A 22638-nucleotide genomic window follows, 5' to 3' on the forward strand; every position below is an offset into this window, starting at 1 on the left:
GCTATGAACAAAGCAGGGGAGTTTACTAAGAGAGAAATTTAGACAGAAAAAACAAAGAAACTTCTTAACAATTAAAGGTGTCCAAAAGTATATGGATTGCTTAGGAAGACATTGGGTTCTTCATTTTGCAGATTTTTTGCAGATTTTGGGAGAGAGGTTTCATAACCACTCATAAGGCATGTTATGATATGGGTTTTTAGTTGGTGTCTAAGGTACCTTTCTTCTCTCTGAACTCAGACCTTTCAGTATACTGATAACCAATTTCGTTATGAAGCTTCTCTATAGTCCCACTATTTTCCCCTGTCTATGCTTTCCATGTCTTTTACAATCCTCACTAATTCCCACATCTGCATGGAAGTCACTAAATATCAAAGTATGTGTCAATTTAGTTTGAAAGGTCTTCCTTAAGCTTATCTAGAATTTCTCTACCTCTTCATATTCTGAAACAGATTTTGGTGCACATTTCATAAGTATAGTAATAGTTTTTTTTCTCTCTCTTTCCCCCAAGTACCAGCTGTCTTAATTAGCACAAATAATGAATCCCATAAAATAACCAAATATATTTGAATTTACAGTATTCAAAGTTGTAGTTATGTAAAATGCTTTCACTGGTGGCAGCCCAATAGAAATATTCAACATTAATTCATTAAAAAAAAATTAGGATCACAAAGACAGATTTCGAGAGTTGCAGGATAAGTTCCAGCAAGTGTAGGCTGCAACACAGATAAATCGATAGATAGACTGATAGATACAAAGAATGATTGATAGACAGAAAAAGATACAATGAAAACATATTACATCAACATATATGTGTATATATATGTATACATATATATGTGTGTATAACCATATATCTATATCTCTATATGAAAAATACAAATACTTCATAGGATTTTTTATTCTTCCTGATCAGAACCTAGTCACACTCAGCAAGAGTACTACAATATGAGATCACCAAATAGCCCATCAAATAATGTTTTATGTTACATTCAAGAGCATGTTAAAGCCAGTTTTGCCAGTTCCTTCTTTTGCTTCTCCAAGGAGGACAGATGATCCAGCCTTTTATTTAGTTTCAACTTTTATTATCATTCTTCTGTTACATTTTAGTAGAAATGACAAGACTTCTGTGATTCAGATCCTTCAGTGAGATGATCTCTTTGGTCAATGAACAAAAATCTCACACTAATATTACCAACTAAAGTTTATAGATAATTGAATAACTTTGTGGATAATTATCATCCTCTGCCCATTTTCCCATCGCTACATAAACAGAAGGGACCACACAGGTCTGAGAAATATTTAGAGTTATTTTCACTTTGTTATAGCCAAGAATCAATCACTGAGCAGCTATTTTATTATTGTTGAACCTCTCTTTAATTAATCAGGATAGTCATTGGAAAATAAACTTCATCTGTTGGTAGAATCTTACTCAAAGCTTTGTAGATTGGTAAACCTATCAGAGTTCATATTTTGCTGCCATAGTGTTTACAAACCTATGGTCAATTCAATGCCATGATGAACCACTGGATTGAAATTTATGGAATAAATAATAATTATTGATAACTAACATTTGGGAGACTGAATGGGTTAATAGAGAGCTGACTTTAGAGTCAGGAAGACCTGGGTTCAAGTTTCACCTGCAAAAAATTATGTAAAACATTGTGTGACTTTGGCGACTCACTCAGCCTTTCAGTTCCTCCAGACAATTCTCTCAGAACAAAAGTTAAAATTTATTGTTGGAATGAGTTCCTTACTTGGAACTAAAATCCTAAATCTATTCATCCTTTTTTTTTTTCCCTTCTCCTCCCACAAAAAAAAAAAAAAACACTCCAAGACTTATATTAGACTTTCAGGTTCAAAAATTACTTTACTAATATTCCCAGTAGATACTCTCCAAAACTCTATAAAGTGGGTACTATAATTCCCATTTTACAGATTGGGAAACTAAAGGCACAAAGATTATGTGACTTGTGACATGTGGTATATGTAGCAAGTAATTTAGTCAGGATTTGAACCAAGAACTTTGTCCAGAAATCCTTACCCTACTTTTTTTATGATTACATTGATTATTTATTCAAAGGGATATTTACTGAAACAGATTATGGTGTTTTATGTGATAACATTGTTTGATCCACTGAAATGTGCAAGGTGATATTCTATCTCCTGTGTGGAAAGGGAAAAAAATAGAAAAGGTCTCATCTGTTAGGAAGCTTACATATTTAAATACACCAGAATGTATAACACACAGCAAAAAAAGCATCTAAACACATCTAAGTAATGCAAAGCTAATTATATGAAGACTTGAGTGAAGCACTCTCAGTGATTCTAGGCTTTCAATTTAAAAATTTTTGAAATCGTTGCAGGTTTTCAGCATAGTTTTGAGGGACAGAAGTATACTATGTGTCAAAAGAAAGGATGAGTGCAAGTGAATTTCTGGATTGGGAATTTTTGTGCAAAGGAGCAGCTGGTAGCTGGGGAAGTTTTCCTGTGGTTCATATACACATAAGATTTTGAACTACATATTTTAGCGAAGTAATTATACAACCTCACAAGTTACATGGAAAGAGGATGATGTAAATTGGAAAAAAAATCTTTCCAGATGTCTTTCTAATCTGCCCTAACCTTGACTCTTAGGAAATAAATGCACGTATTCACAGAAATCACACAGAAATTATATTTCATACAGTTGTTAAATTTTCACACCTTTTTCATATAACTCACACTGAGTTCCAACTGAGCATATTATTTCAAAAATACACAGGAAGCTGATATATGAAAAGTGAGCTTGTATAGAAAGATAACCACAACATTGGTAAGATTCCTGTGAGATATTTAACAGTGAAATAACAAAATTTAAATGAGCATTCCTTCATTTCAGCATTCTCCAGGGTTTGATTTTTCTTTTCTTTTTTTTTTTTGCTTTTTTAATCTAATTCAATTTATGTATGAATTTAAAATTGAATGCATGCTATGTGCAATGCATTCTACTTTTTAAGTTGCTAGTAATAATCAGTTAAAAAAGGCACTGTGCTAGGCACTGTTTGAAACAAGTCAACAAACTGTTGCCCTCAAAGAGCTCATGTTGCAAGGCTAAGAGTGGGAGTAGGGACAACCTGCAAATAACAATTTACAAAATAAACAAAAACAAGAAAAGTCTCTCTCCTCAAGGATCTTATGCTCCGCTTGTGGAGATTGGAGTGGTTGTTTTTTGTTTTTTGTTTTTTGTTTTTGTGGGAGGAGAAGGGAAAAAAAAAGGATGAATAGATTTAGGATTTTAGCTCCAAGTAAGGAACTCATTCCAACAATATCAATGCACTTAGTACCTTCTCAGAGATTTGCCTGGGGTAGTATGAGTTTAAGTAACTTGTCCAGTTTCCTGACTCCAAGGACAGCTTTGTATCCACTATCATCTTACATTTGAGTGAGAGGGAAAAGGAAATGCTGAAGAAATATCTATAGATCAGTAGAGAAAAAAAATACAAAATACTATATCTACTTTTCTTAAGTGGCCTTCTTTCCTTCCTTTCTTCCTTCCTTCCTTCCTTCTTCTTCCTTCCTTCCTTCCTTCCTTCCTTCCTTCCTTCCTTCCTTCCTTCCTTCCTTCCTTTCCTCCTTCCTTTCCTCCTTTCTCTCTTTCTAAGTTTTATTGATGATTTAAAAAAAATTACCACTGTCATTTCCTACTTATGCACCTCTCCCCAATATATCCTTCCCTTTATCATATGTATGTATTAGTTTATAGAGTGCTTGACCTGGAGTCAGGAAGACCTGAGTTCAAATCCAACTTTAGGCACTATCTATAAGACCCTATGATAGTCACTTAACCCTGTTTTTCTCAAATTCCTCATCTGTAAAATGAGCTAGAGAAGGAAATGACACACCACTCTAGTGTCTTTGCCAAGAAAACCTCAAATGGAGATGCAAAGAGTCAGGCATGATTGAAATGACTGAACAACATATTTATTTATATACATGAATATATAGAACATAGTACAAAATATAAGAAGATTCTTGCCCTCTAAGAGTTTGCAAGGTAAGCCATATTGACAGATAAGTAGAATGTTATGGTTTATTTTTAAAGTTCTGTCCTATGATTTTTATCTATTTGGGGAAATTCCCTTTACCTATGAAAAATGGTTAAAAACACATATCAGTATGGAAATTCCCTTTACCTATGAAAAATGTTTAAAAACACGTATCAGAAGCAAGACTTCCACTCATGTTTTTCTAAGTTCAGGTAAGCTGGCTCTCCAGCTCTATTATGAAATATTGCCACTCATAGTATGTATTAAAATATTTGTACTAGGAGCAGAAAGTCCTATGATATCCAATGGTTCCATACAGGGTACCTATAGTCATACATTATACATTAATTACAACTCATCTTTTATACATAAACAAATATTCTCTTAAAATGTCTCTTGAGAGGAATCTATAATTGATTGCAATTCCATTATATTTTAAGTAATTTCTTAAAGTATCATTGCCCTGAAAAGTAATTTGTCTGACAATATTTAGTATTACGTATTTTCTACAAACACTACTGAGTGGTGATTTTTTTAATCAAAGGAATTCATTTAATAAAAACATGTTTTATCTATATTGATAGTAATTGAGTTCTGAGAAATAATTATCTTTCAGTAAAAATTTTTAGTGTGATTCAAATTTAAGATGTATAGCTAATGTTTAATGCAAACCAAAAGTAATAGCAAGTAACAGTATGGTGGATTTTTTTTTTATACTTGACCTGTAATGTCGTGAGTATAGGAAGCTCTGGGCAAGGAAATTCCCTCTACCAATGCACTTAGAACCTTTTCAGAGATTTGCCTGGGGTAGTATGAGTTTAAATAACTTGTCCAGGGTTATATAGCCACTATGTGTCACAGTTTCCTGACTCCAAGGACAGCTTTGTATCCAATATCATCTTACATTTGAATGAGAGGGAAAAGGAAATGCTGAAGAAATATCTATAGATCAGTAGTTATTTTTAAGCACCACAACAATAAGTAACCTAACTGATACAGACACATAAGGAGTGAAAGTGAGGGGATAGAAAAAAAATACTTCAAGTAATTCTAAAAAAAAAGGATTTATGTCATGGTGTTAGATAAATCCACAATAAAAACTAAAATCAAGACTAACAAACAAGGATGCAGCATTGTTTCAGGAATGTACCACAAACAATTAAAAAATAATATTAAATGTGTCTGTGCACATTTAACTAAGAAGCCGTTCTTAAAATAAAAATTAGATGAATTTCAAAAAGACACTGATAACAATGCAACATAGTAGAAAACTTTCAAAATATTCTCCAAGAAAACACAAAAGGCAAATAAGAAAAATTGTACAGCTGAAAAAATTATTGGACAGACTAGATTTAAAAGACGTGGTTAGATTTGAATGGAAATATAAAAAAACTACATATTTCTTGTGGCACCATCAAAAGAATGTATCCTATGCTGTTTTGAAGAGATCATAAATCAACGTTTTTGAAGGCATATGAAATGCATCATTTGCAGAACATAATAAAGCTAATAATGAATAAAGAAAATATGATCCCGTGATAGATACATAATTAATGTGACAGAAAGTAATGAAATGCTAAATAATGAATATGGGGCAGCCAGGTAGTATAGTGGATAGAGCACTGAGCTTGGAGTCATAAAGACTCATCTTCCTGAGTTCAAATTTGGTCTCAGACACTTACTAGCTGTGTGATCATGGGCAAGTCCCTTAATATATTTGCCTCAATTCTACTTTTGTTAAATGATCTGGAAAAGGAAATGGCAAACCACTCTAGTATCTTTATCAGGGTCATGCAGAGTTAGGTTTGGTGGAAAACAACTAAACAACAACAAATAACAAATAAGATAGAAACAATAAATAATGAATGTGAAAAATAATTACAACAATGGATCTATCTATCTATTTAGCTATCTAACAAGTTTTGGAATGTGGAATGCTGTAAAATACTCTCGAAAGGAAAATTTCTACCAATGAAACTTATTTTAATAAAATAGAAAAAAGTGATGATTAATAAAAATAACCGTATAATTTTTACATGTAAACAGTAAATAAAATTAACAACCATAAGATATGTATAAAAGATGAAAAATTGAAAATTTGAGGAGATACAGGGTAACTTGAAATTAAAATTATATAGAATTGATAAAACTAAAGACTTTTAAAAAAAAGGATAGCAACTAGCCCTGTTAATTTTATAGGTATATGTAATCTCAAGTGAAGAAACGTCTTCTGCTAACAAAAATGCAGTATTGTTTCTACATTCTATAGTCTTAGATCCAGAAGGCAGAGTCACTCCAGAAAAAAAAAAAAGCAGAATTAATAAGTGGCTTTTTTGGGTTGAGTTCCAATCATTTCTTATGCAGTTTTTATGAAAATTCACTCTCTTGTTGGAAGGGGATATAAAGAATATCTAGTGTTTGCTGCAATCATCCCAGTATGTCATGTCCCTCAGAACTGATGACACATTTCCCCAGAATTAACCATATTGCAGGCTCAGCATTCTATGGGAAGTGCTTCAGCCAGAACAAATCACTGAAAATGACAAGGTCTTCTTCTCCAGGACCATAGAGATGTGTGTGTGTGTGTGTGTGTGTGTGTGTGTGTGTGTGTGCGTGTGAGAGAGAGAGAGAAAGAGAGACAGACAGAGACAGAGACAGAGACAGAGAGAGATAAGTCTTAAACCCTGATCATCCTAATTGTGAAGGTAGCCCTCTAACAACTTTACCATGCTGCTGTATTAGAGGGCATTATTAAAGGGAATTGATTGGGATTGAGTACAGAGCCATGGAGTGATTAAGTTGGAATATGAGTGGTAGGGCTCTGCATTTTATCCTCCATAATATACTATAGCATGTATATGGACAGTTTTGAGCTGAATGATATCTTTCACTAATAATTTTTTCCCCTCAAAGTTAACTTCAGACTGATCTCTTTGGAAGTTCAAATTCATATATATGACTTCCATAGAAATGACGGTTATAGGATTGGTGTCAAGGATGGCATGTTTTGTTCAGGCTTCCAAAAAAAGGAAAATTCAGGAAATAGCAACAATAACAATGATAAAACAATAATAATAACTAACATTTATATAGTACCTAAAATGTCAGTGTGCTAAGTGCTCTACAAATATTACCTCATTTGATTAAGCGTTTCAACCTCAGATTTAAAGCATAGTTCACCCCAATGTGCCTTTGTAGCCTTGTTGTTATGTTGTTTCAGTCTTGTCCAGCTTTTCATGATGCCACTTGGAGTTTTCTTGGCAAAGATACTGGAGTAGTTTGCCATTTCCTTCTCTACATCATTTTACATACAAGGAAACTGAGGCAGAGTTAAGTGACTTGCCCAGGGTAACACTGCTAGTAAATGTCTGAGGTTAGATTTGAACTCATGAAGATAAGTCTTTCTCACTACAGGCATAGTGCTCTATCTACCTCACCACATAGCTGACCCTTGCAGATTTACCTGGTGTCATTACTCCCTGATGCAAAACTTCTATTCCGAACAAACTGAATTATTCTTTGTACTTGAAGTATTCCTTCTGTTTTTCTACATCTCTGCTTTTGCTCTTAACATTCCATTTCCCTGGAAAACCTTCTTCCCTACCTATTCAAATTCTATTCATTTTCAGGATCTTTTTTTTTTTGGCTTTTTGGTGAGGCAATTGGGGTTAAGTGCCTTGCCCAGGGTCACACAGGTAGTAAGTGTCAAGTGTCTGAGTCCATATTTGAACTCATGTCCTCCTGACTCCAAGGTCAGAGCTCTATCCACTGCACCAAGCTGCTGCCCTTTCAGCATTGTTATCACATGTTTCTGCTATTTTCTTTTCATATTCCCTATAACCACCTCAGCATGATGATCTGAATTCCTCTATTTCCTATTGTTGGGGTATAATAAATTATTAAAAAATACTTTGGAAAATTAACAACTTAATTATGAAGCAAAATTCTGCAGTTTTTAAAATGTTAAATATGAACAAGAGACATCTTTGTGCAGAAGTAAAGGTGGAGATGCTACATGCTGAGAAAAGGGGGAAAAAAGTAAAAGTAAAAAAAAAAGCAGGAAGAGATTGAGTTGCAGCTATTTCCATCAAATGCAAACCACTACTTCTATGACCTTTAACCAATAAGGAAGTCACCTTTATGACAAAGAAAAAGTGACTTTGTAATAACTTACAACTAATGGGTCATAAAAGTTTATTTTTTTTTAAAAAAAAAGGCCTCTTGAATTACCCATTCTCTGTGTTTTCAAGGGGCTGTTTGCAAAAGCATGTCCAATAATAATGGCATTTGAAATGGTAGAGTCTTTTAAGTTAGAGTCCAAATCAATTAGACCAAAAGTTAGCTCAGTGACCACCAATATAAAACATTGTTCATATCGCTGTTGACAAGAATCATATCCTACTTTCTAAATTAATTATCTTTTCAAGTGGCTCTTCCTTATCTCTCCAACTAGATGGTAATAATAATAATGTGAAGAGAGAATTAGCTAATTAGGGTCAAGTCCTTGGAGCATGCATAATGTTTTCTGCCTGTTCCATATTCTTATGTTTCCCATCAGTTTACTGCATGGAGACAACATGCCTTTTAATTGGCTGTTGAACCATGAATGAATGAACATGTAAAACACTCAAACACGTGAACTATATCTCTCCCTTTCTTAATACCCAACAAATCAACTGCTGCTTTTGGGCTCCTTTTGGGGAAAGGGTGTCTGCCCACCTGTTGCTGTACGACAAGGAATTTGTGGTGTTTTTGTTTCTTCTGTTTCCTTTCTTGTTTATCCTTTCTTGATTTAGGTGAATATCAGGGAAGGAATGGACCTGATTATGAATAAACTGACGTGCATCAAAAGTTTGGAAGAGCCATTATAGATCCCTTCAGCAAATGAAACTAGTAGCTGCAATACCTGAGCCTGATGAGGGTCCAGTCCTGAGGTGTGACCTGCTTGACCCACCCCATCAGTGAATGGCCCCAGGAGCTAAGGCAACGTGGCTGGAAAACAAGTAAAAAAGGTTTCCATCATCAAACATTTCTAGTAGCAGCCCTACCACCCCCCCCCACATAGACTGACAGCAGGTACAAACCTCCTATTATCATAACTGACATGCAAATATTGCTTCAAGTTTTGAAAAGTACCTCACATACATCATACATGATCTCATACTCAAAACAGCCATGTGATATAAAGTCTGTGGACATGAGCTCTGTAATGACTATATTATATCTTGGAACTTACCTTCTTCACAGGGGAGCAGGACAATGGAGATACACAACAACTAACTAATTAAAAGCATTTCTGAGACTCAAAGCTTCTCGACATACCAGTGATCCTTTACAAAGTGAACTTGGAGATGGCTACTGTGAGGTCATGATTGGGGAAACGCCATAAAACACAGTAATAAGTGAAAAGCAATAAAACTTAAACTCTGGGAAAAGTGGAAGCCAGCACCAGTTAAAAATCATTAACTTAGATACTGAGTCATAATTCAAATATTGAGCCATAACTTAGATACTGTGACTGATGAAAGCCATAACAAGAAAATCATGGCCAGTATATGACTAGTACACAACCAACACACAAATCTATGTTTGGACATTTTACCTGATAATATTGGCTTAACACCCAAGCTCATTACTAAGCAGAAACCAAAATTATCTACCAATCAGTAGAGATGCACTGTTTAGCTTCTCTTCCCTTTTTAGGTTTTCTGTAATTACCATGAAGATTTTGGGTATTCTTTTACGGGGATCCACTGTATTGTCTGGCAGCCATTACAGAATGCCCCTGTTTTGTAAGTAATTTTAATGATTGATTAAACTCCTATAATCAATCTGGAGCTCCTTGGCCTCTTCATTTTTGGTATCAAAACTCACTCCATGGTTATGGGGGAGTTATAGGGTTCCCCAGCCAGGAGAATTCTGGACCTCATAACTACAGAGGCCAGACCAGCCTTGAATAGCAGCTACAGACTCTGGACATTCCAAACACCTTATTTCCTGGCTTATCATACCTACAGATGTATTCTCTCTTAAGCCCTCCCTCTCTATTTAAAAACCTCTCGAAACCATATTATCTCCCTTTTGTCTCCTCTTTGAGCAGATAAGAACTCTTTCTACATCTCTGCTCCCTTTAGGATCTTCTCTCTACCACAAGTTCTTTTTTTTCCCCTCAGACAATAAACACATTTAATTGTTGTATTGGACTCTGTTACATTTCAGGTCCCTTTATGGGCCTGGGAGTCATTTGTTAACAAGTCTATAAGAACTATTGTCTCAACTTTAAAAGAAAACACTGTTACACAGATAGTAAATATCTAAGGCTGAATTCAAAAAGAGATTTTCCTGACTCCAGAGCAAAAACGTCATCGTCATCCAGTCTTCCATACAGGATGTTCTAAGAATCTTCTAGTAAAGGATTAAATCATAAATTTTGTATAGCAATAATAATAGTTTGACCTAAGCAGGTGCTTAATAAACATTCACTGACTAATTATTAGTAATTACTTTTAATTATATTTACTTAAATAATATTAAATAGTATTTATTTTTCATTAATTTTCCATATCTTGTTATTTGGATATTAGAGCAATTAAAATTTGGTTTTGGCATCAATCATCTAACCAGAGATGTCAAACTTATAGCCTATCCATACTTTCAAATGTTCTCTAAACCAGATTAAAATATGATTGGGAAACATATGACAAAATAAGTTACTTAAAAAGAAATACATAAACTTGTGTGGTTTGCTAAGTCAATACGTGTTCCACTGGGATCCTTATATACAGTTTGGTGGCCCTGTTTTCTTTTTCAGTTAGATGTAACTGATTTAGATCATTATCTACATTCTACATATCACCATAGCATATATTTAGAAACAAACTGAAAACAAAACTAATGTATAATGCATGCATTTTAGTATTTTCTCCTTTATTTTCCATTAATTTCTTGGCAGAGACCTAAAAATGTTCTTCAGTGACACAAACAAGTTAGTATCTACAAAAGCTTATAGATTTGCCAATAGGACATATCCTTTTGAAACTGTCAGCATTATTTACAACAAACAAAACAAGTTATAAGGCTAAGGATAAAATAATAAAAATAAATGTGACCTTTTCTGATGCAGAAAACAGGAACTAGAAGATTGGACAATAATTGAAATAATACTTTGGAAAGCCAAGCATATGAGCTAATTGAATTGTAAAGAAAGCTGATATAGAAATCTATAGACTAAATTTATTGACAAGAACAAATAACCCATTAATTCCATACATTTTATTTAATTGATTTTAAAGCCAGTCCTCAAATCTATGTTCACTCAGCTTTTCAAGCTATCCCTCTAAGGCTCTGCAGTGATTGAGCCTAGTTTAGCAAAAGCTATTTGTCGTAGTCTAAACTCATGTCAGTGTATAACTCCAGTAATTCATTCAATAATGTTTGTAACAACCCTTTTAAACAGTGGCAAATATCATTATAAGAGTAGTATTATAAGAATATGTCAACTGTTTTAAGTCTGAAAATATTTTAACGGTTAGGGAAGAAAAGGAGTATTTGACATCCCTGACCTATTCTTGGTTTTGTTTGAATAAAATACAAATATCCTATTTATCAAAGCAATTTGCATAGTAGTATACTAAACCCCCTCCCCCCAATTATTGGTGTTAAGTATAACAAAGTCAAAGTAATATACATATATATATATATATATATATATATATATATATATACACACACACACACACATATATATATATGTATGCATGTATGTATGTATGTATTTGGGGGGGGCAGGCAGTGGGGTGATGTGACTTGCCCAGGGTCACCCAGCTAGTAACTGTCAAGTGTCTGAGGCCAGATTTGAACTCAGGTCTTCCTGAATCCAGGACCAGTGCTCTATCTACTGTGCCATCTAGCTGCTCTCTCTTTTTTTTTTTTACTTTACATTTTTTTGATTGGGTTGTGAAAGTGGGGGTACTCAGGCTTGTGCCAAAACTCTACTTTCTATTTTGGAAGGAAAGTGATACTTGGGACAGAATAGGAAGTCAATCTCCAGCATAGTCTAATTTCAGATGTATCTAGGCAAATTTCTACTTGTTAATCTTGCTTCACATTTTCCTACATCACTCATTGTTATTTTCCATTCAAATCTCTGATTGGATGAACAAAAGCAATGGTCTGATAGCATCAGGGATTTCAACATCAGAAGAGACTTTGGGTACAGCTTCCTTGTTTTAAAGATGATGAAATTGAGACACAGAGAAGTTAAGTGACTTGCTTAGGGTCACACCTCTCATGAGTATCTGAGGTGAGATCTGATCATAGGCTTAGCTTAACTTGATTCCTGTAGAGTACAATTCCAAGTCCAAGTCAAAAATTCCGCTTTGGCTCAAGTTCCAGGAGCCCTCACTGTACCATGTTACCTGTAATTGTGGCTCCAAGGTTGTGATGAATTTCCAGGATGGGTGGGCATAGTTGCCACTTAAAACTGGAAAAACAACAACAACAACAACAATAAGAAATGAAATAGAACAGAAACAAGCATCCTTAGATCCATTTTTTGGAGGTGGGGTAAAAGAGATGGACAACAGGGAAAATAAGCCCTTGCCTTCTCACTGGTTCAGTTCATGGAGCCTATGCTGTCAGTGAACTATCCTATTCACCCTCAGAAGAGAACAAGCCAGAAAGAAAAATACTTTCTAAGTCTGGGCAATTTTATAGACTCAGCCTTTTCTGGTTGCATAGCCAATCAAAAGTGACTACTTCCAACCATGTGATAGGAGGAGAGGCACCTGTCCCAGAAGCAGATTATATCCATATTAGGAGATCTGGCCATGTCCAGGCAAGCCCCATTACTTAAGTAAAACTATGGTCTACCTTTCTCTGCCCTCCCTTTTCTCCAGCTAAATTAGATTGTGTTCAAATAGTAATAATTAAAAAGCCAACATAAACATTGAAAAGAAAATTAGTTAGCTACCTGTTATTATGTACTGAGGTCCTACCAATTCAGTTTTGCACAGAGATAAATTAAGCTTTCTGGTATAATGTCATCCCTGTTGCTCAGCTGTACTACTCCATGGTTACCTATATTCTACTTTGAATATGATCTGTATACAGTTATATATACAAAATGTCCCACCTCCATGTTCCCAGACAGCATCCATTCTTTATCACAAAGACTGTTCTGCTTCTGCCTTTGTATCTCTAGGGCCTAGCACTGTGCCTAGCCAGTAGTCAGTACTTACTGATTGATTGAATGAATAAACAAAGTTGCCCAAGTGAACTGAGCTCTCAGTTCAAAGTGATTATTCCAGGGTTATAGAAAAATCACAAGGTGGCTAAAGCACCTTACCCTAATTAGGACACAAAGCTAACTGGTACCTGCTTGCCACTATCCTCTATTAGCTCTGAAGATTTGTTCACTGTTAGTAAGCAGCACACTGCTCCCCCATCTTATGTCTGGTAAGCGGTCCTCAGGAAACTAGGCTTACTAAAACGCACATGGAGATAGTAGGCGTTAACAGCTTTTCCTTAATTAATTGAAGTAAAGACAGCCACGAAAAGGATAGCTATTGGAAAATCTTCGTCTCAAAATTCTTAAGTATTTAAGAAGTTATTAAGAAAGCTTGTTCCTAGGAAGAGTTTTTCAAGTAAAGTCTAGATGACAACTTGTAAGGGATATATCAGAGTGGGTTTTTTTTTTGAACATGTATGACTTGGATTGAATTCTATGATTCTCTAAGATATACAAGCTAATATTTAGTCCCTGTTGCAAACACCCCAGCATACATTTTAAATATTAGGAAATGTTATAACGTTTAAATTGGTCTGATTGTACTAATTTTTCTATCATTTATTACTTCTTTTAACCACATTGAAGAATTTTGATGAATAATAAATCTAAAGGTTAATTTTGATCAGTTGTAGATGAATTAGGTATAAAGAGAACCATTATAACATAGTGATGGACAGTTGTCTTCTGAGTAAAAACTTGGGTTCAAATCCCACCTCTGACACACATTGCTTGTATCATCCTGTGCCAGTGACTTCATCTCTCAATGTCCCAGGCAATTCTATAAGACTATAAATTCAAAGAAGGTTTTGATTTGTTTTGGTAAGGGATGTTTTCTTCCTGGAAATGCCCTCACCAATGAAATCATGAGTCTGGTTGATTAAAACATTGACATATTTTCCCCTTCTACTTTGTAAAAATGTATCATTTTTGAATACGCAGGTCAGTGCTACATCTGGCTGAATGACATTAGAAATTCTATTAATGTTCTTTTCCTTTTTGTGTGCAAGTATATGAAAACAGCAATATTTTTAGACCTCCAATTACTGATGACACCCAATGGTTGTAAAGGCCACTTGATGATTAAATTAGGTGTTTTCATGACTACAAAAGCATTTTTCACCTCTTCAAGGATCTGTGATTTCATTGGTATCAGTAGTCTCTGAATCAAAGCAGACTATTATATTTATAGATCATAAGATATGACCTTGATTTATGGACAAAGAAAAAAATCTGATGATGACAGCCTGTATTTACTTTGATCCACAAAGGGCAATACAATCTATCACTGGGTCCACATTTAAAGCCTTTCCAGACCCATAGTAACTCCCATAGCTAGTGCTTCACTGGGGTGCTGAGGGCTACCACAGTGACAGAGAGACATTGAAGTAGAATAACAGCGAAGGGGCTATGCCAATACTTAATTTAAGATTACAACAAAAAATACCAGCCTGTTTTTAAAAAGAAACCTAATAGCATTATCTAATATATAAAGTCTTTGAAATTCAGTCAGTCAATAAATAAGACAAGATGGTATAGTGAATAAACAGAGCCCACCTTCAAGTTAAGAAGACCTGGATTCATATCCTTCCTCTCAAACTATGTGTCCCTTAAAAAGTCACTTACTTCTAGATGCTCTCAGGGAAACACTTTAACACTATATATAAGTTGCAGAACAGTTAGTGATCTGCAATGGTAGAAGGAGATTTCTCACTCAGAGATCTTGAAGCTCAAAAAATCATAGATGAGAACCAAAATAATAATAATAATAATGATAAATTTTAAAAATCAGAGCATTGTGCTAAGTTAAAGATATAAAGAAAAAAATGGAGTACACTCTTTGCACTCTGCCCTAAAGGAACTTATGTTTTCCTGAAGCATCTGGCCTGTGCACACATGCACACACACACATTTACATGCATACATGCACACACATATATGCATACATGTATGCATTTGTATAAACACATCTACAAGTATTTCATGTACAAATAAATACATATATATGAGTAAGCATATTTAGAGGCATCTAGATGGCTCAGAGGATGGAGTGCTGTACCTGGAGTCTGTAAGACTTATATTCAAATCTTGCCTCAGACACTTAGTAGCTGTGTTACCCTGGGCAAGTCACTTGACTTCTGTTTGCCTTAATCCACTGAAGAAGGACCACTCCAGCAACTTTGCCAAGAAAACCCCATGGATGGTATTGACATACTATACAACTGAACTACTGAAGAACATAATAATATACTGCATATATATATATATATATATATATACACACACACACACACACACACACACACACATATACATATATATATATATATATATATATACATATATATGTATATATATAAACATATATATGGGTATGTGTGTATATATATAAACTATACCAACCCACTTATTTACATATATGTGTGTATATGTATATGTATGTGTATGTGTGTGTGTATAAATAAATAAATATATACATATATATGTGTATATATATGCATATATATATATATATATAAATGTGTGTGTTTATATACTTACATACACTTTAGATATATGTTCAGGCATATATGTAATTTCATGAACATGTTACATATACATGCATATGTATATGAATAGTTGGTGGTAGTATGCTTCTTGTAGTGTATATTTGGTTGATGAAGAGAGTTAGGTACTTTCTTTTTGATCACCCCCACTCCTATGTGTCCTTTGTTACCAGTTCCTCCCTTGAGGAGATAGCTTTTTCTTTATTCAATTTTTCTTTATTCACCCCCACTCCTTGGCAGGTTGGACTTAACTTTAAGTTACTGAATTTATTATAAGTTATGAAATTATTAAATGAGGACACGCATACCTAGTTATTTGGGTACGCTTTGGGAAAGACCATGATTGGTAGCAGGAAACATGGCAGCATTTACATTTTAATTGAACACAAAGGGTATGGGAGCAGAACACCAATAAAGTCATAGAAAAGCCAGTGAGGTACAGATGTAAGTGAAGGTGTGGGACAAGGAATGAGATAGTGAAGGAAAGCAGGCAGCATGAAGAAGGTGGGGAGAAGGAGAGGAAGAAATGATTATTCATGTAACCATGGGTTAGACTTGGGAGCACCAGGTAGCATGAACCCAATGTTGAAATGGAAAAATGCTGGGGGGGCAGAATTTTAGATCTCATTTTTACACTTTCTTTTTTTTGGGGGGGTGCAGACCAACTCCTGTCTGTACTACTTCAGAGTTAGTTCATTAACATATCCAAATCATTTGGAATTGTGGAGGTCTGGAATTTGTCTGGAATTTACATATCACAGGGCTAGCACCCTAATAAGCAGTACCTAGATAGCTTCCCCTGATGCAGTGAATATTATCAAAAGGTGAATTTTTGTTAATATATGATACAACTTGTAAATTATGCTCCTTCGATCTTTGGGATGGTTTATACTCCACTTCCAGGTTCCTCTTTGCAATCATACTTCCTACTGTTGCCACTTTACATTGGCTCCTTATCACATTATTTAATATACTGACTAGGAGTGAGTAAGATGGTCAGGGGTACTAGAACAAGATACATTTTAACACAGTTAATAGAGATACCACCTTGAATACCAGAGGCAGCTTATAACAAGATCTGTATCTAACAGATTGCAGATTAATTTGTTCTCTGTATTTGATAAGTTATAAATATATGCACCAATAACATGTCTTATGTTCACCTCATGTCCCAGCTAATAAAAGGGCCTCAAAAGCCAAAAGAAGATCTGCCTCTATGTTTTTATGAATTTGACTAATCATAGCTTCACTCAGTTTCTTTAATCTCTCCAGGAACAGCAATCATTGATTTCTTACAGAAACCAGTTTCTTTTCAAAGGAATGGTGATACTAAAGCCTGAACTCTTAAAGCAAAGGAGGATTGAGGAAGAAGACTAGGGGCAAGGAAAGTATAAGAGGCTGAGTGAGTGGAGCAAAGTATAGACAAGTATATACAACCACCAAGTTTTGATTCCAGGAACCAGGATACATACAGGCACCATGAATCTATTTCACATGGCTTTTGTACAGCTCAGTTGCATCATTTGCCTTAGTGTCTCACATGTTCTCCTCCTGCACTTTCAGCACAGTGAAAGCCATAGAAGCATTGTGAGCACTGGGTGGCCTTCTCCCTATTTCCTCGTGGCATGGTTCATCCTCTGAAATTTTCTAGCTTTTTGCACTGGTACCTTTAGATCCTGGAGAGAATCACGTAAAGGTCTGGATCATGTCTAGCATTTCCCTATGGGGAGAGGTGATAGAAAGGTACTTAATGTATAACATAAATTTGGCATGACAACTTTATTCCTCTCCTTCAGAAACACATACACAGACAATACATATGCGAACAAATTCATAACATAAAAATTTTATAAGAACGCTTTAACAAAAAAAATGGAAACAAGCAGAAGTACTAACTCTAAAATATTATGTTATGTTCTTCTGGAAGGTTGACACTTAAAATATCAAAACATAAAACTTTTTTGGAAATGATTTAACTGTCATTTCACCTTCACCTTGTCTCATCACTATCCAAACAAATGCCTCAGGCAAACCAGGGCAGGGGCTGGACTTAACTTTCTGCTGGTAGTCATTTTCTCCAAGAACTAGATTAGTTACTGGGGAATTCCCTCCAAAGGACAGCTAGCACCATCAGAGGACCCAGGTGTTCTTAACTTCTTGAACCTACAAAGTTGACTCCAAGGGTGAAAATCTTTGTATCTTAGGATTGTCATGTAGTCACTTATACTCAGGAAAGAAACACAAAGTAAAAACAGTATTTAGGTTTGATCTAACCTTTAGCTGTCATTGGTTTATAGCCTCCTGCAGTTAGAATGGGAAAACTTCAAGCCCTCTTCTGCCTCTCCAGGCAGAGGACTGAAGAGCTCTGAGTGGAAGATCAAAAGAAGGAGGAGCAGAGAGCAGACTCTTTTTTTTTTTCATTCCAGTGAGTCAGAACTTCCTACTGCTCAGTGACCAATAAGGGGATTGATTTGTCATTTTGGTACACAGCTCCTTCATTGCTTAATCACATAGCCACCCAGAAGTAGCCAAGGTGTCAAGGTGTCTCAATATATATTCTGTGGGTTGTACTTTAGCCAGAGCAGATACAAGGGATGGCCTGATATTTACTCTCACTCTCTCTCTCTCTCTCTCTCTCTCTCTCTCTCTCTCTCTTCCTTTCATCCTTTCTCTTTCTTGTACAAACACATCCACACTCTCATCTATCTTTCTATCCATCTGTGTGCATATGTACATTTATAAATGTGCCATTTTTGTCTGCCTATTCACCCAAAGGGGCTCCAGAATTCCCAAAATCTGAGGTACTTGTATCACAGATGTTGTTAAGCTTCTTATCAACTGAGTCTTATCTATATGTTAGTGGCTCATGGCCTCAGGTGGGGCAACTTGTAGAATGCTTGCTGGTACAAAATTTTTAGGTCATAACTGTTATGAGTCAGTTAATCACAGCTTGAAGTGTTAGCATACTGGCAATCAAGTAATTAGCATAGGTCAGAGATAAAGCTAGGCTAGTTGAATTGAGGGGATTTTGAACCATTGAAACTGTGTTCTATATGTACAGGAGATAGAAGATAAGTCATCTAAGTGGCACAGTAGATAGAGCACTGGGTCTGGAGATCAGAAAGATCTAAATTCATATCTGGCCTCACAAATTTACTAACTTTGTGACCCAAGCAAGTCACTTGACCCCTGTCTGCCTTAGTTTCCTCATCTATAAAGTGAGTTGTAATAGTACCTGTCTCCAGGGGATATTGAGAGGATCAAATAAGAGATTATTTTAAAAGTGTTTTGCAAACAAAATTCTATACAAAAGCTAGTTGTTGATGATTCTTGAAATAGTTAAAAAGGCTTAAAATAGTTGAATTCTCTTCAACAGATTACATAATCCCCATGCTCAACATTAATGAGATGTTCTGGGGGTAGAGACAGTATGTAACTAAGGATTCTTAACCTGGCTCCCACAAACTAGATTTAAGGGGGCCTGACAACTTGGATGGGGAAAATTAATTACATTTTTATGTCAATACAAATGGTTTCCTTGGTAATCCTATGCATTTTATTTTATGCAAAGAAATTGATTTGAGAAGGGGTTTACCAGACTGCCAACAGAATCCACTGAGCAAAAACAAAACAAAACAAAAAGGTTAAGAATCCCTAGTGCATACCAATCTTTGACATTTATTTACTATTACTGTAACTGCTAGTTAGCTAGTATTCACATAGTACTTTATTAGTATCATCTCATATAACCTTCATAACAACCTTGGAAGACAGGTGCTATTAATATCTTTATTTTGCATATGAGGAAACTGAGGCAAACAGAGTGGTTAAGTAACTTTCTCAGGGTCTCAGAACTAGTAAGTGTGTGAGGCAGGATTTGAATTCAGGTCTTTCTGACTCCTGCTCTAGCACTTAATTATAGTGGAGCACCTAGTGCCTCTCTTTTACCACCACTCATGGAGAACAAGTTCCTAATCCTTCTGAAAACAGGAACTTTTCTTTATGCTTATTGGAAGGCAGCCTGATAGGCTGTCCAAAAACTCTGTTAGAAACCAAGACTGACCACTATTTTAAACATAAGGAACATTTAGTGCCTTGAGTGTACATACTGTTTCATGTGTGGATTAAATAGCATAATGTCTAGCACATAGTAGATGTTTTAATAAATAGGTATTAACTGAATGAAATCACCTCAATTCCATCCCCCATTCTTCTTTTTCCCTTTTCTTTATTGTCAGATGCTATGAGTCTTTTCCTTTTTCAAGCCAAAGCTAATAGTCCAGTTAATCTTATTCTTTCCTAATAACTCAAACATCTATCTGCTCACTTTCGCTAATTTTATATCTCTCTTTAGACACTGGGTCCTCTTCTGCAGCATTCAAATATGCCCACATCTCCCCTAACTCAAAACAAAACAAAAGTAAATAAAACAAAATAATACTCTTCACTATACCCTTCCATCCCCACAATATATCTTCCTACAGCTCTCCTCCCTTTTTACAAACTCTTGGAGAAAGCTGTTTACGTTTATTTATACCACTTGATTGCTTGCCATTCTGCTGATTTTCTTGCGATATGCCTTATTGTGTGATACTGCTCTTGCTCTCACCAAGATCACTAACAATCTCTTAATTGTTCCATCTAATAGTTTTTTTTCTCATCCATCTAATATTCTCTGAATAATTTGGCTCTGTTGATCAGCTCCACTTCTTGACACGTTCTATTCCCTGGATTTTTGTGACACTGCTCTGTCATGTTCTTTTTCTACTTGTCAAATTCTCGTTCTTCCTTATAGGATCATCACCCATATCCCTATATGTATCACTGTACTACGGAGTTTTGCCCTGACTTCTTTTCTCTTCTTTCTTCACTGACTGTTTTGTGATATTATCTTTCCTATGTAGAAGACTTACCAATCTATACATACAGCACTCACCTTTTTCATGAATTCCACTCCCACATCCAAATGTACATGCCACGCCCCACCATAACCCATAAGTATCTCCAACTAGAAATTTTCTATTTTATTTTCTTTCTTTGTAATGTTCCTTTACCCTTAACCCCCCTCCTATATTCCCTATTTCCATTGAGGATACTGGCATTTTCCCAGGAACTCAGGCTCACAATCTAGGAGTGAATAGATAATACTGGTATCTTCATCTCTTCACTCTACATTGTTGCCATCTCTTCCATTCCCTGACATCCATTAAGTTGCCCTTAGGTCTTTGTCACTTCTAACCAGTTCTATTGGTATAGTCTCTTGATTGATGTCCCTGCATCTAGGATCCTTCCTTCTGTAATTTATACAATAGTGAACATGATATTTCTAAAGCACAGATACGAGCATGGCACTCTTCTTCTCAAGGATCATCAATGAACACCTATTGCTTCTAAAGAGAAAAAAAAGTCTATTAAAAAATTAAAGTCCTTCACAATCTGGTTCCAATGTACCTTTCTAGGCTACATACACATGTCTTGCCATCATGTAGTCTTGATGGTAGCTAAATTGGTCTACTTACTATTCTCAATATGTAATTCCAGGACCTCATCTCTATTTTTGCATCAATCTTCCCTTATGCCGAGGATGTTCTCCTGTTTCAACTACATTTCTTGAAACCCCAGAGCATGTTCAAGTATCAGCTCAAATGATACATCAATCAAGAGTCCATTTCTAATTTCCACAGTTGTTAGTGCTGCTCCTCCTAAATCATTTGATATTTATTGTAGAAACACTTTCTGTTTACTTAGATATAAACATTTTATATCCCCTCAGGAGAATATCATTTTTAACTCATGTGGTAAGTAGGAGAGCTGGGATTTGAACCTATTCCTATGATTCTATATCTACTCTCCCACATGTCCCAGTGTCTTAACACTGTGGTTCACTGTATTACAGCCTTCATATGAGACAAGCACAGATTATTTATAGGGTATTTTCCCCTCCCATTTAGTTTTAAAATAATTCCAAAAATATCATTAAGCAAGCTGACATTTTAAATAAGCTTTTGTGGTGTAATTATGTTTAACTAAATATTTTATATAAGCTTTCAGCACAGAAACTATGTTTAGTCACAGGGCACTGATAAAAATACCAACAGTTCTCTGCTAATTTGGATATGTAAATGAACACTAGCTATGGTATTAAAATGAAATTTACCGTCAAATTACATATCATATCATTCTTTTTAGCAATCTTTTTTTTGTCTTATGACACACTGAGGAAAAAAAATGTAACAGCTTCTTTCCCATGTAAGGTAAATTCAGTGATGATAATAACTGATGAGCTCACATTTATGAAAAGAATTAGCAAAAGCTATTATTTTCAGGAGAGAAAAACAAATTACGTGAGCATAGACTGTATATCAATTTATGAAGCACTAAATTGCAACTGGGCAAGAATATTGTATATAGTGAATAAGGGGAGGGGTAGAATCTTGGGGATTTATTAAATAGGAATATTCATGAGTTCTGTGATATGGGATAAGAGGAAGAGATTCTTAAACAAATTGTAACACGTGCATACAAGAAGAAAAATAATTGGTTTTTAAATCAGGAGACTTGGGTTCTGCTAATGATTAAGCTCTCTTTTCTCTCTTTCTCCACCTTTCCAATAAATAGCATGCCACAAAATTTATACTTATTCTTTGAAGATTAAAGGGCCTAGGAAAGAATTAAATTCTTAGGTAGATTGTTCTATAATAAATTTAAAATGCATTTTTTTCCCTCAAGTAGATTGTCTTCTTTCTGGAAATATAGAAATGAGAGCTAAAATGAACCAGAC

This window comes from Phascolarctos cinereus, unplaced genomic scaffold (assembly GCF_003287225.1).
Source record: "Phascolarctos cinereus isolate Bilbo 61053 unplaced genomic scaffold, phaCin_HiC Scaffold_4;HRSCAF=312, whole genome shotgun sequence".
NCBI classification, from domain to species: Eukaryota; Metazoa; Chordata; class Mammalia; order Diprotodontia; family Phascolarctidae; genus Phascolarctos; species Phascolarctos cinereus.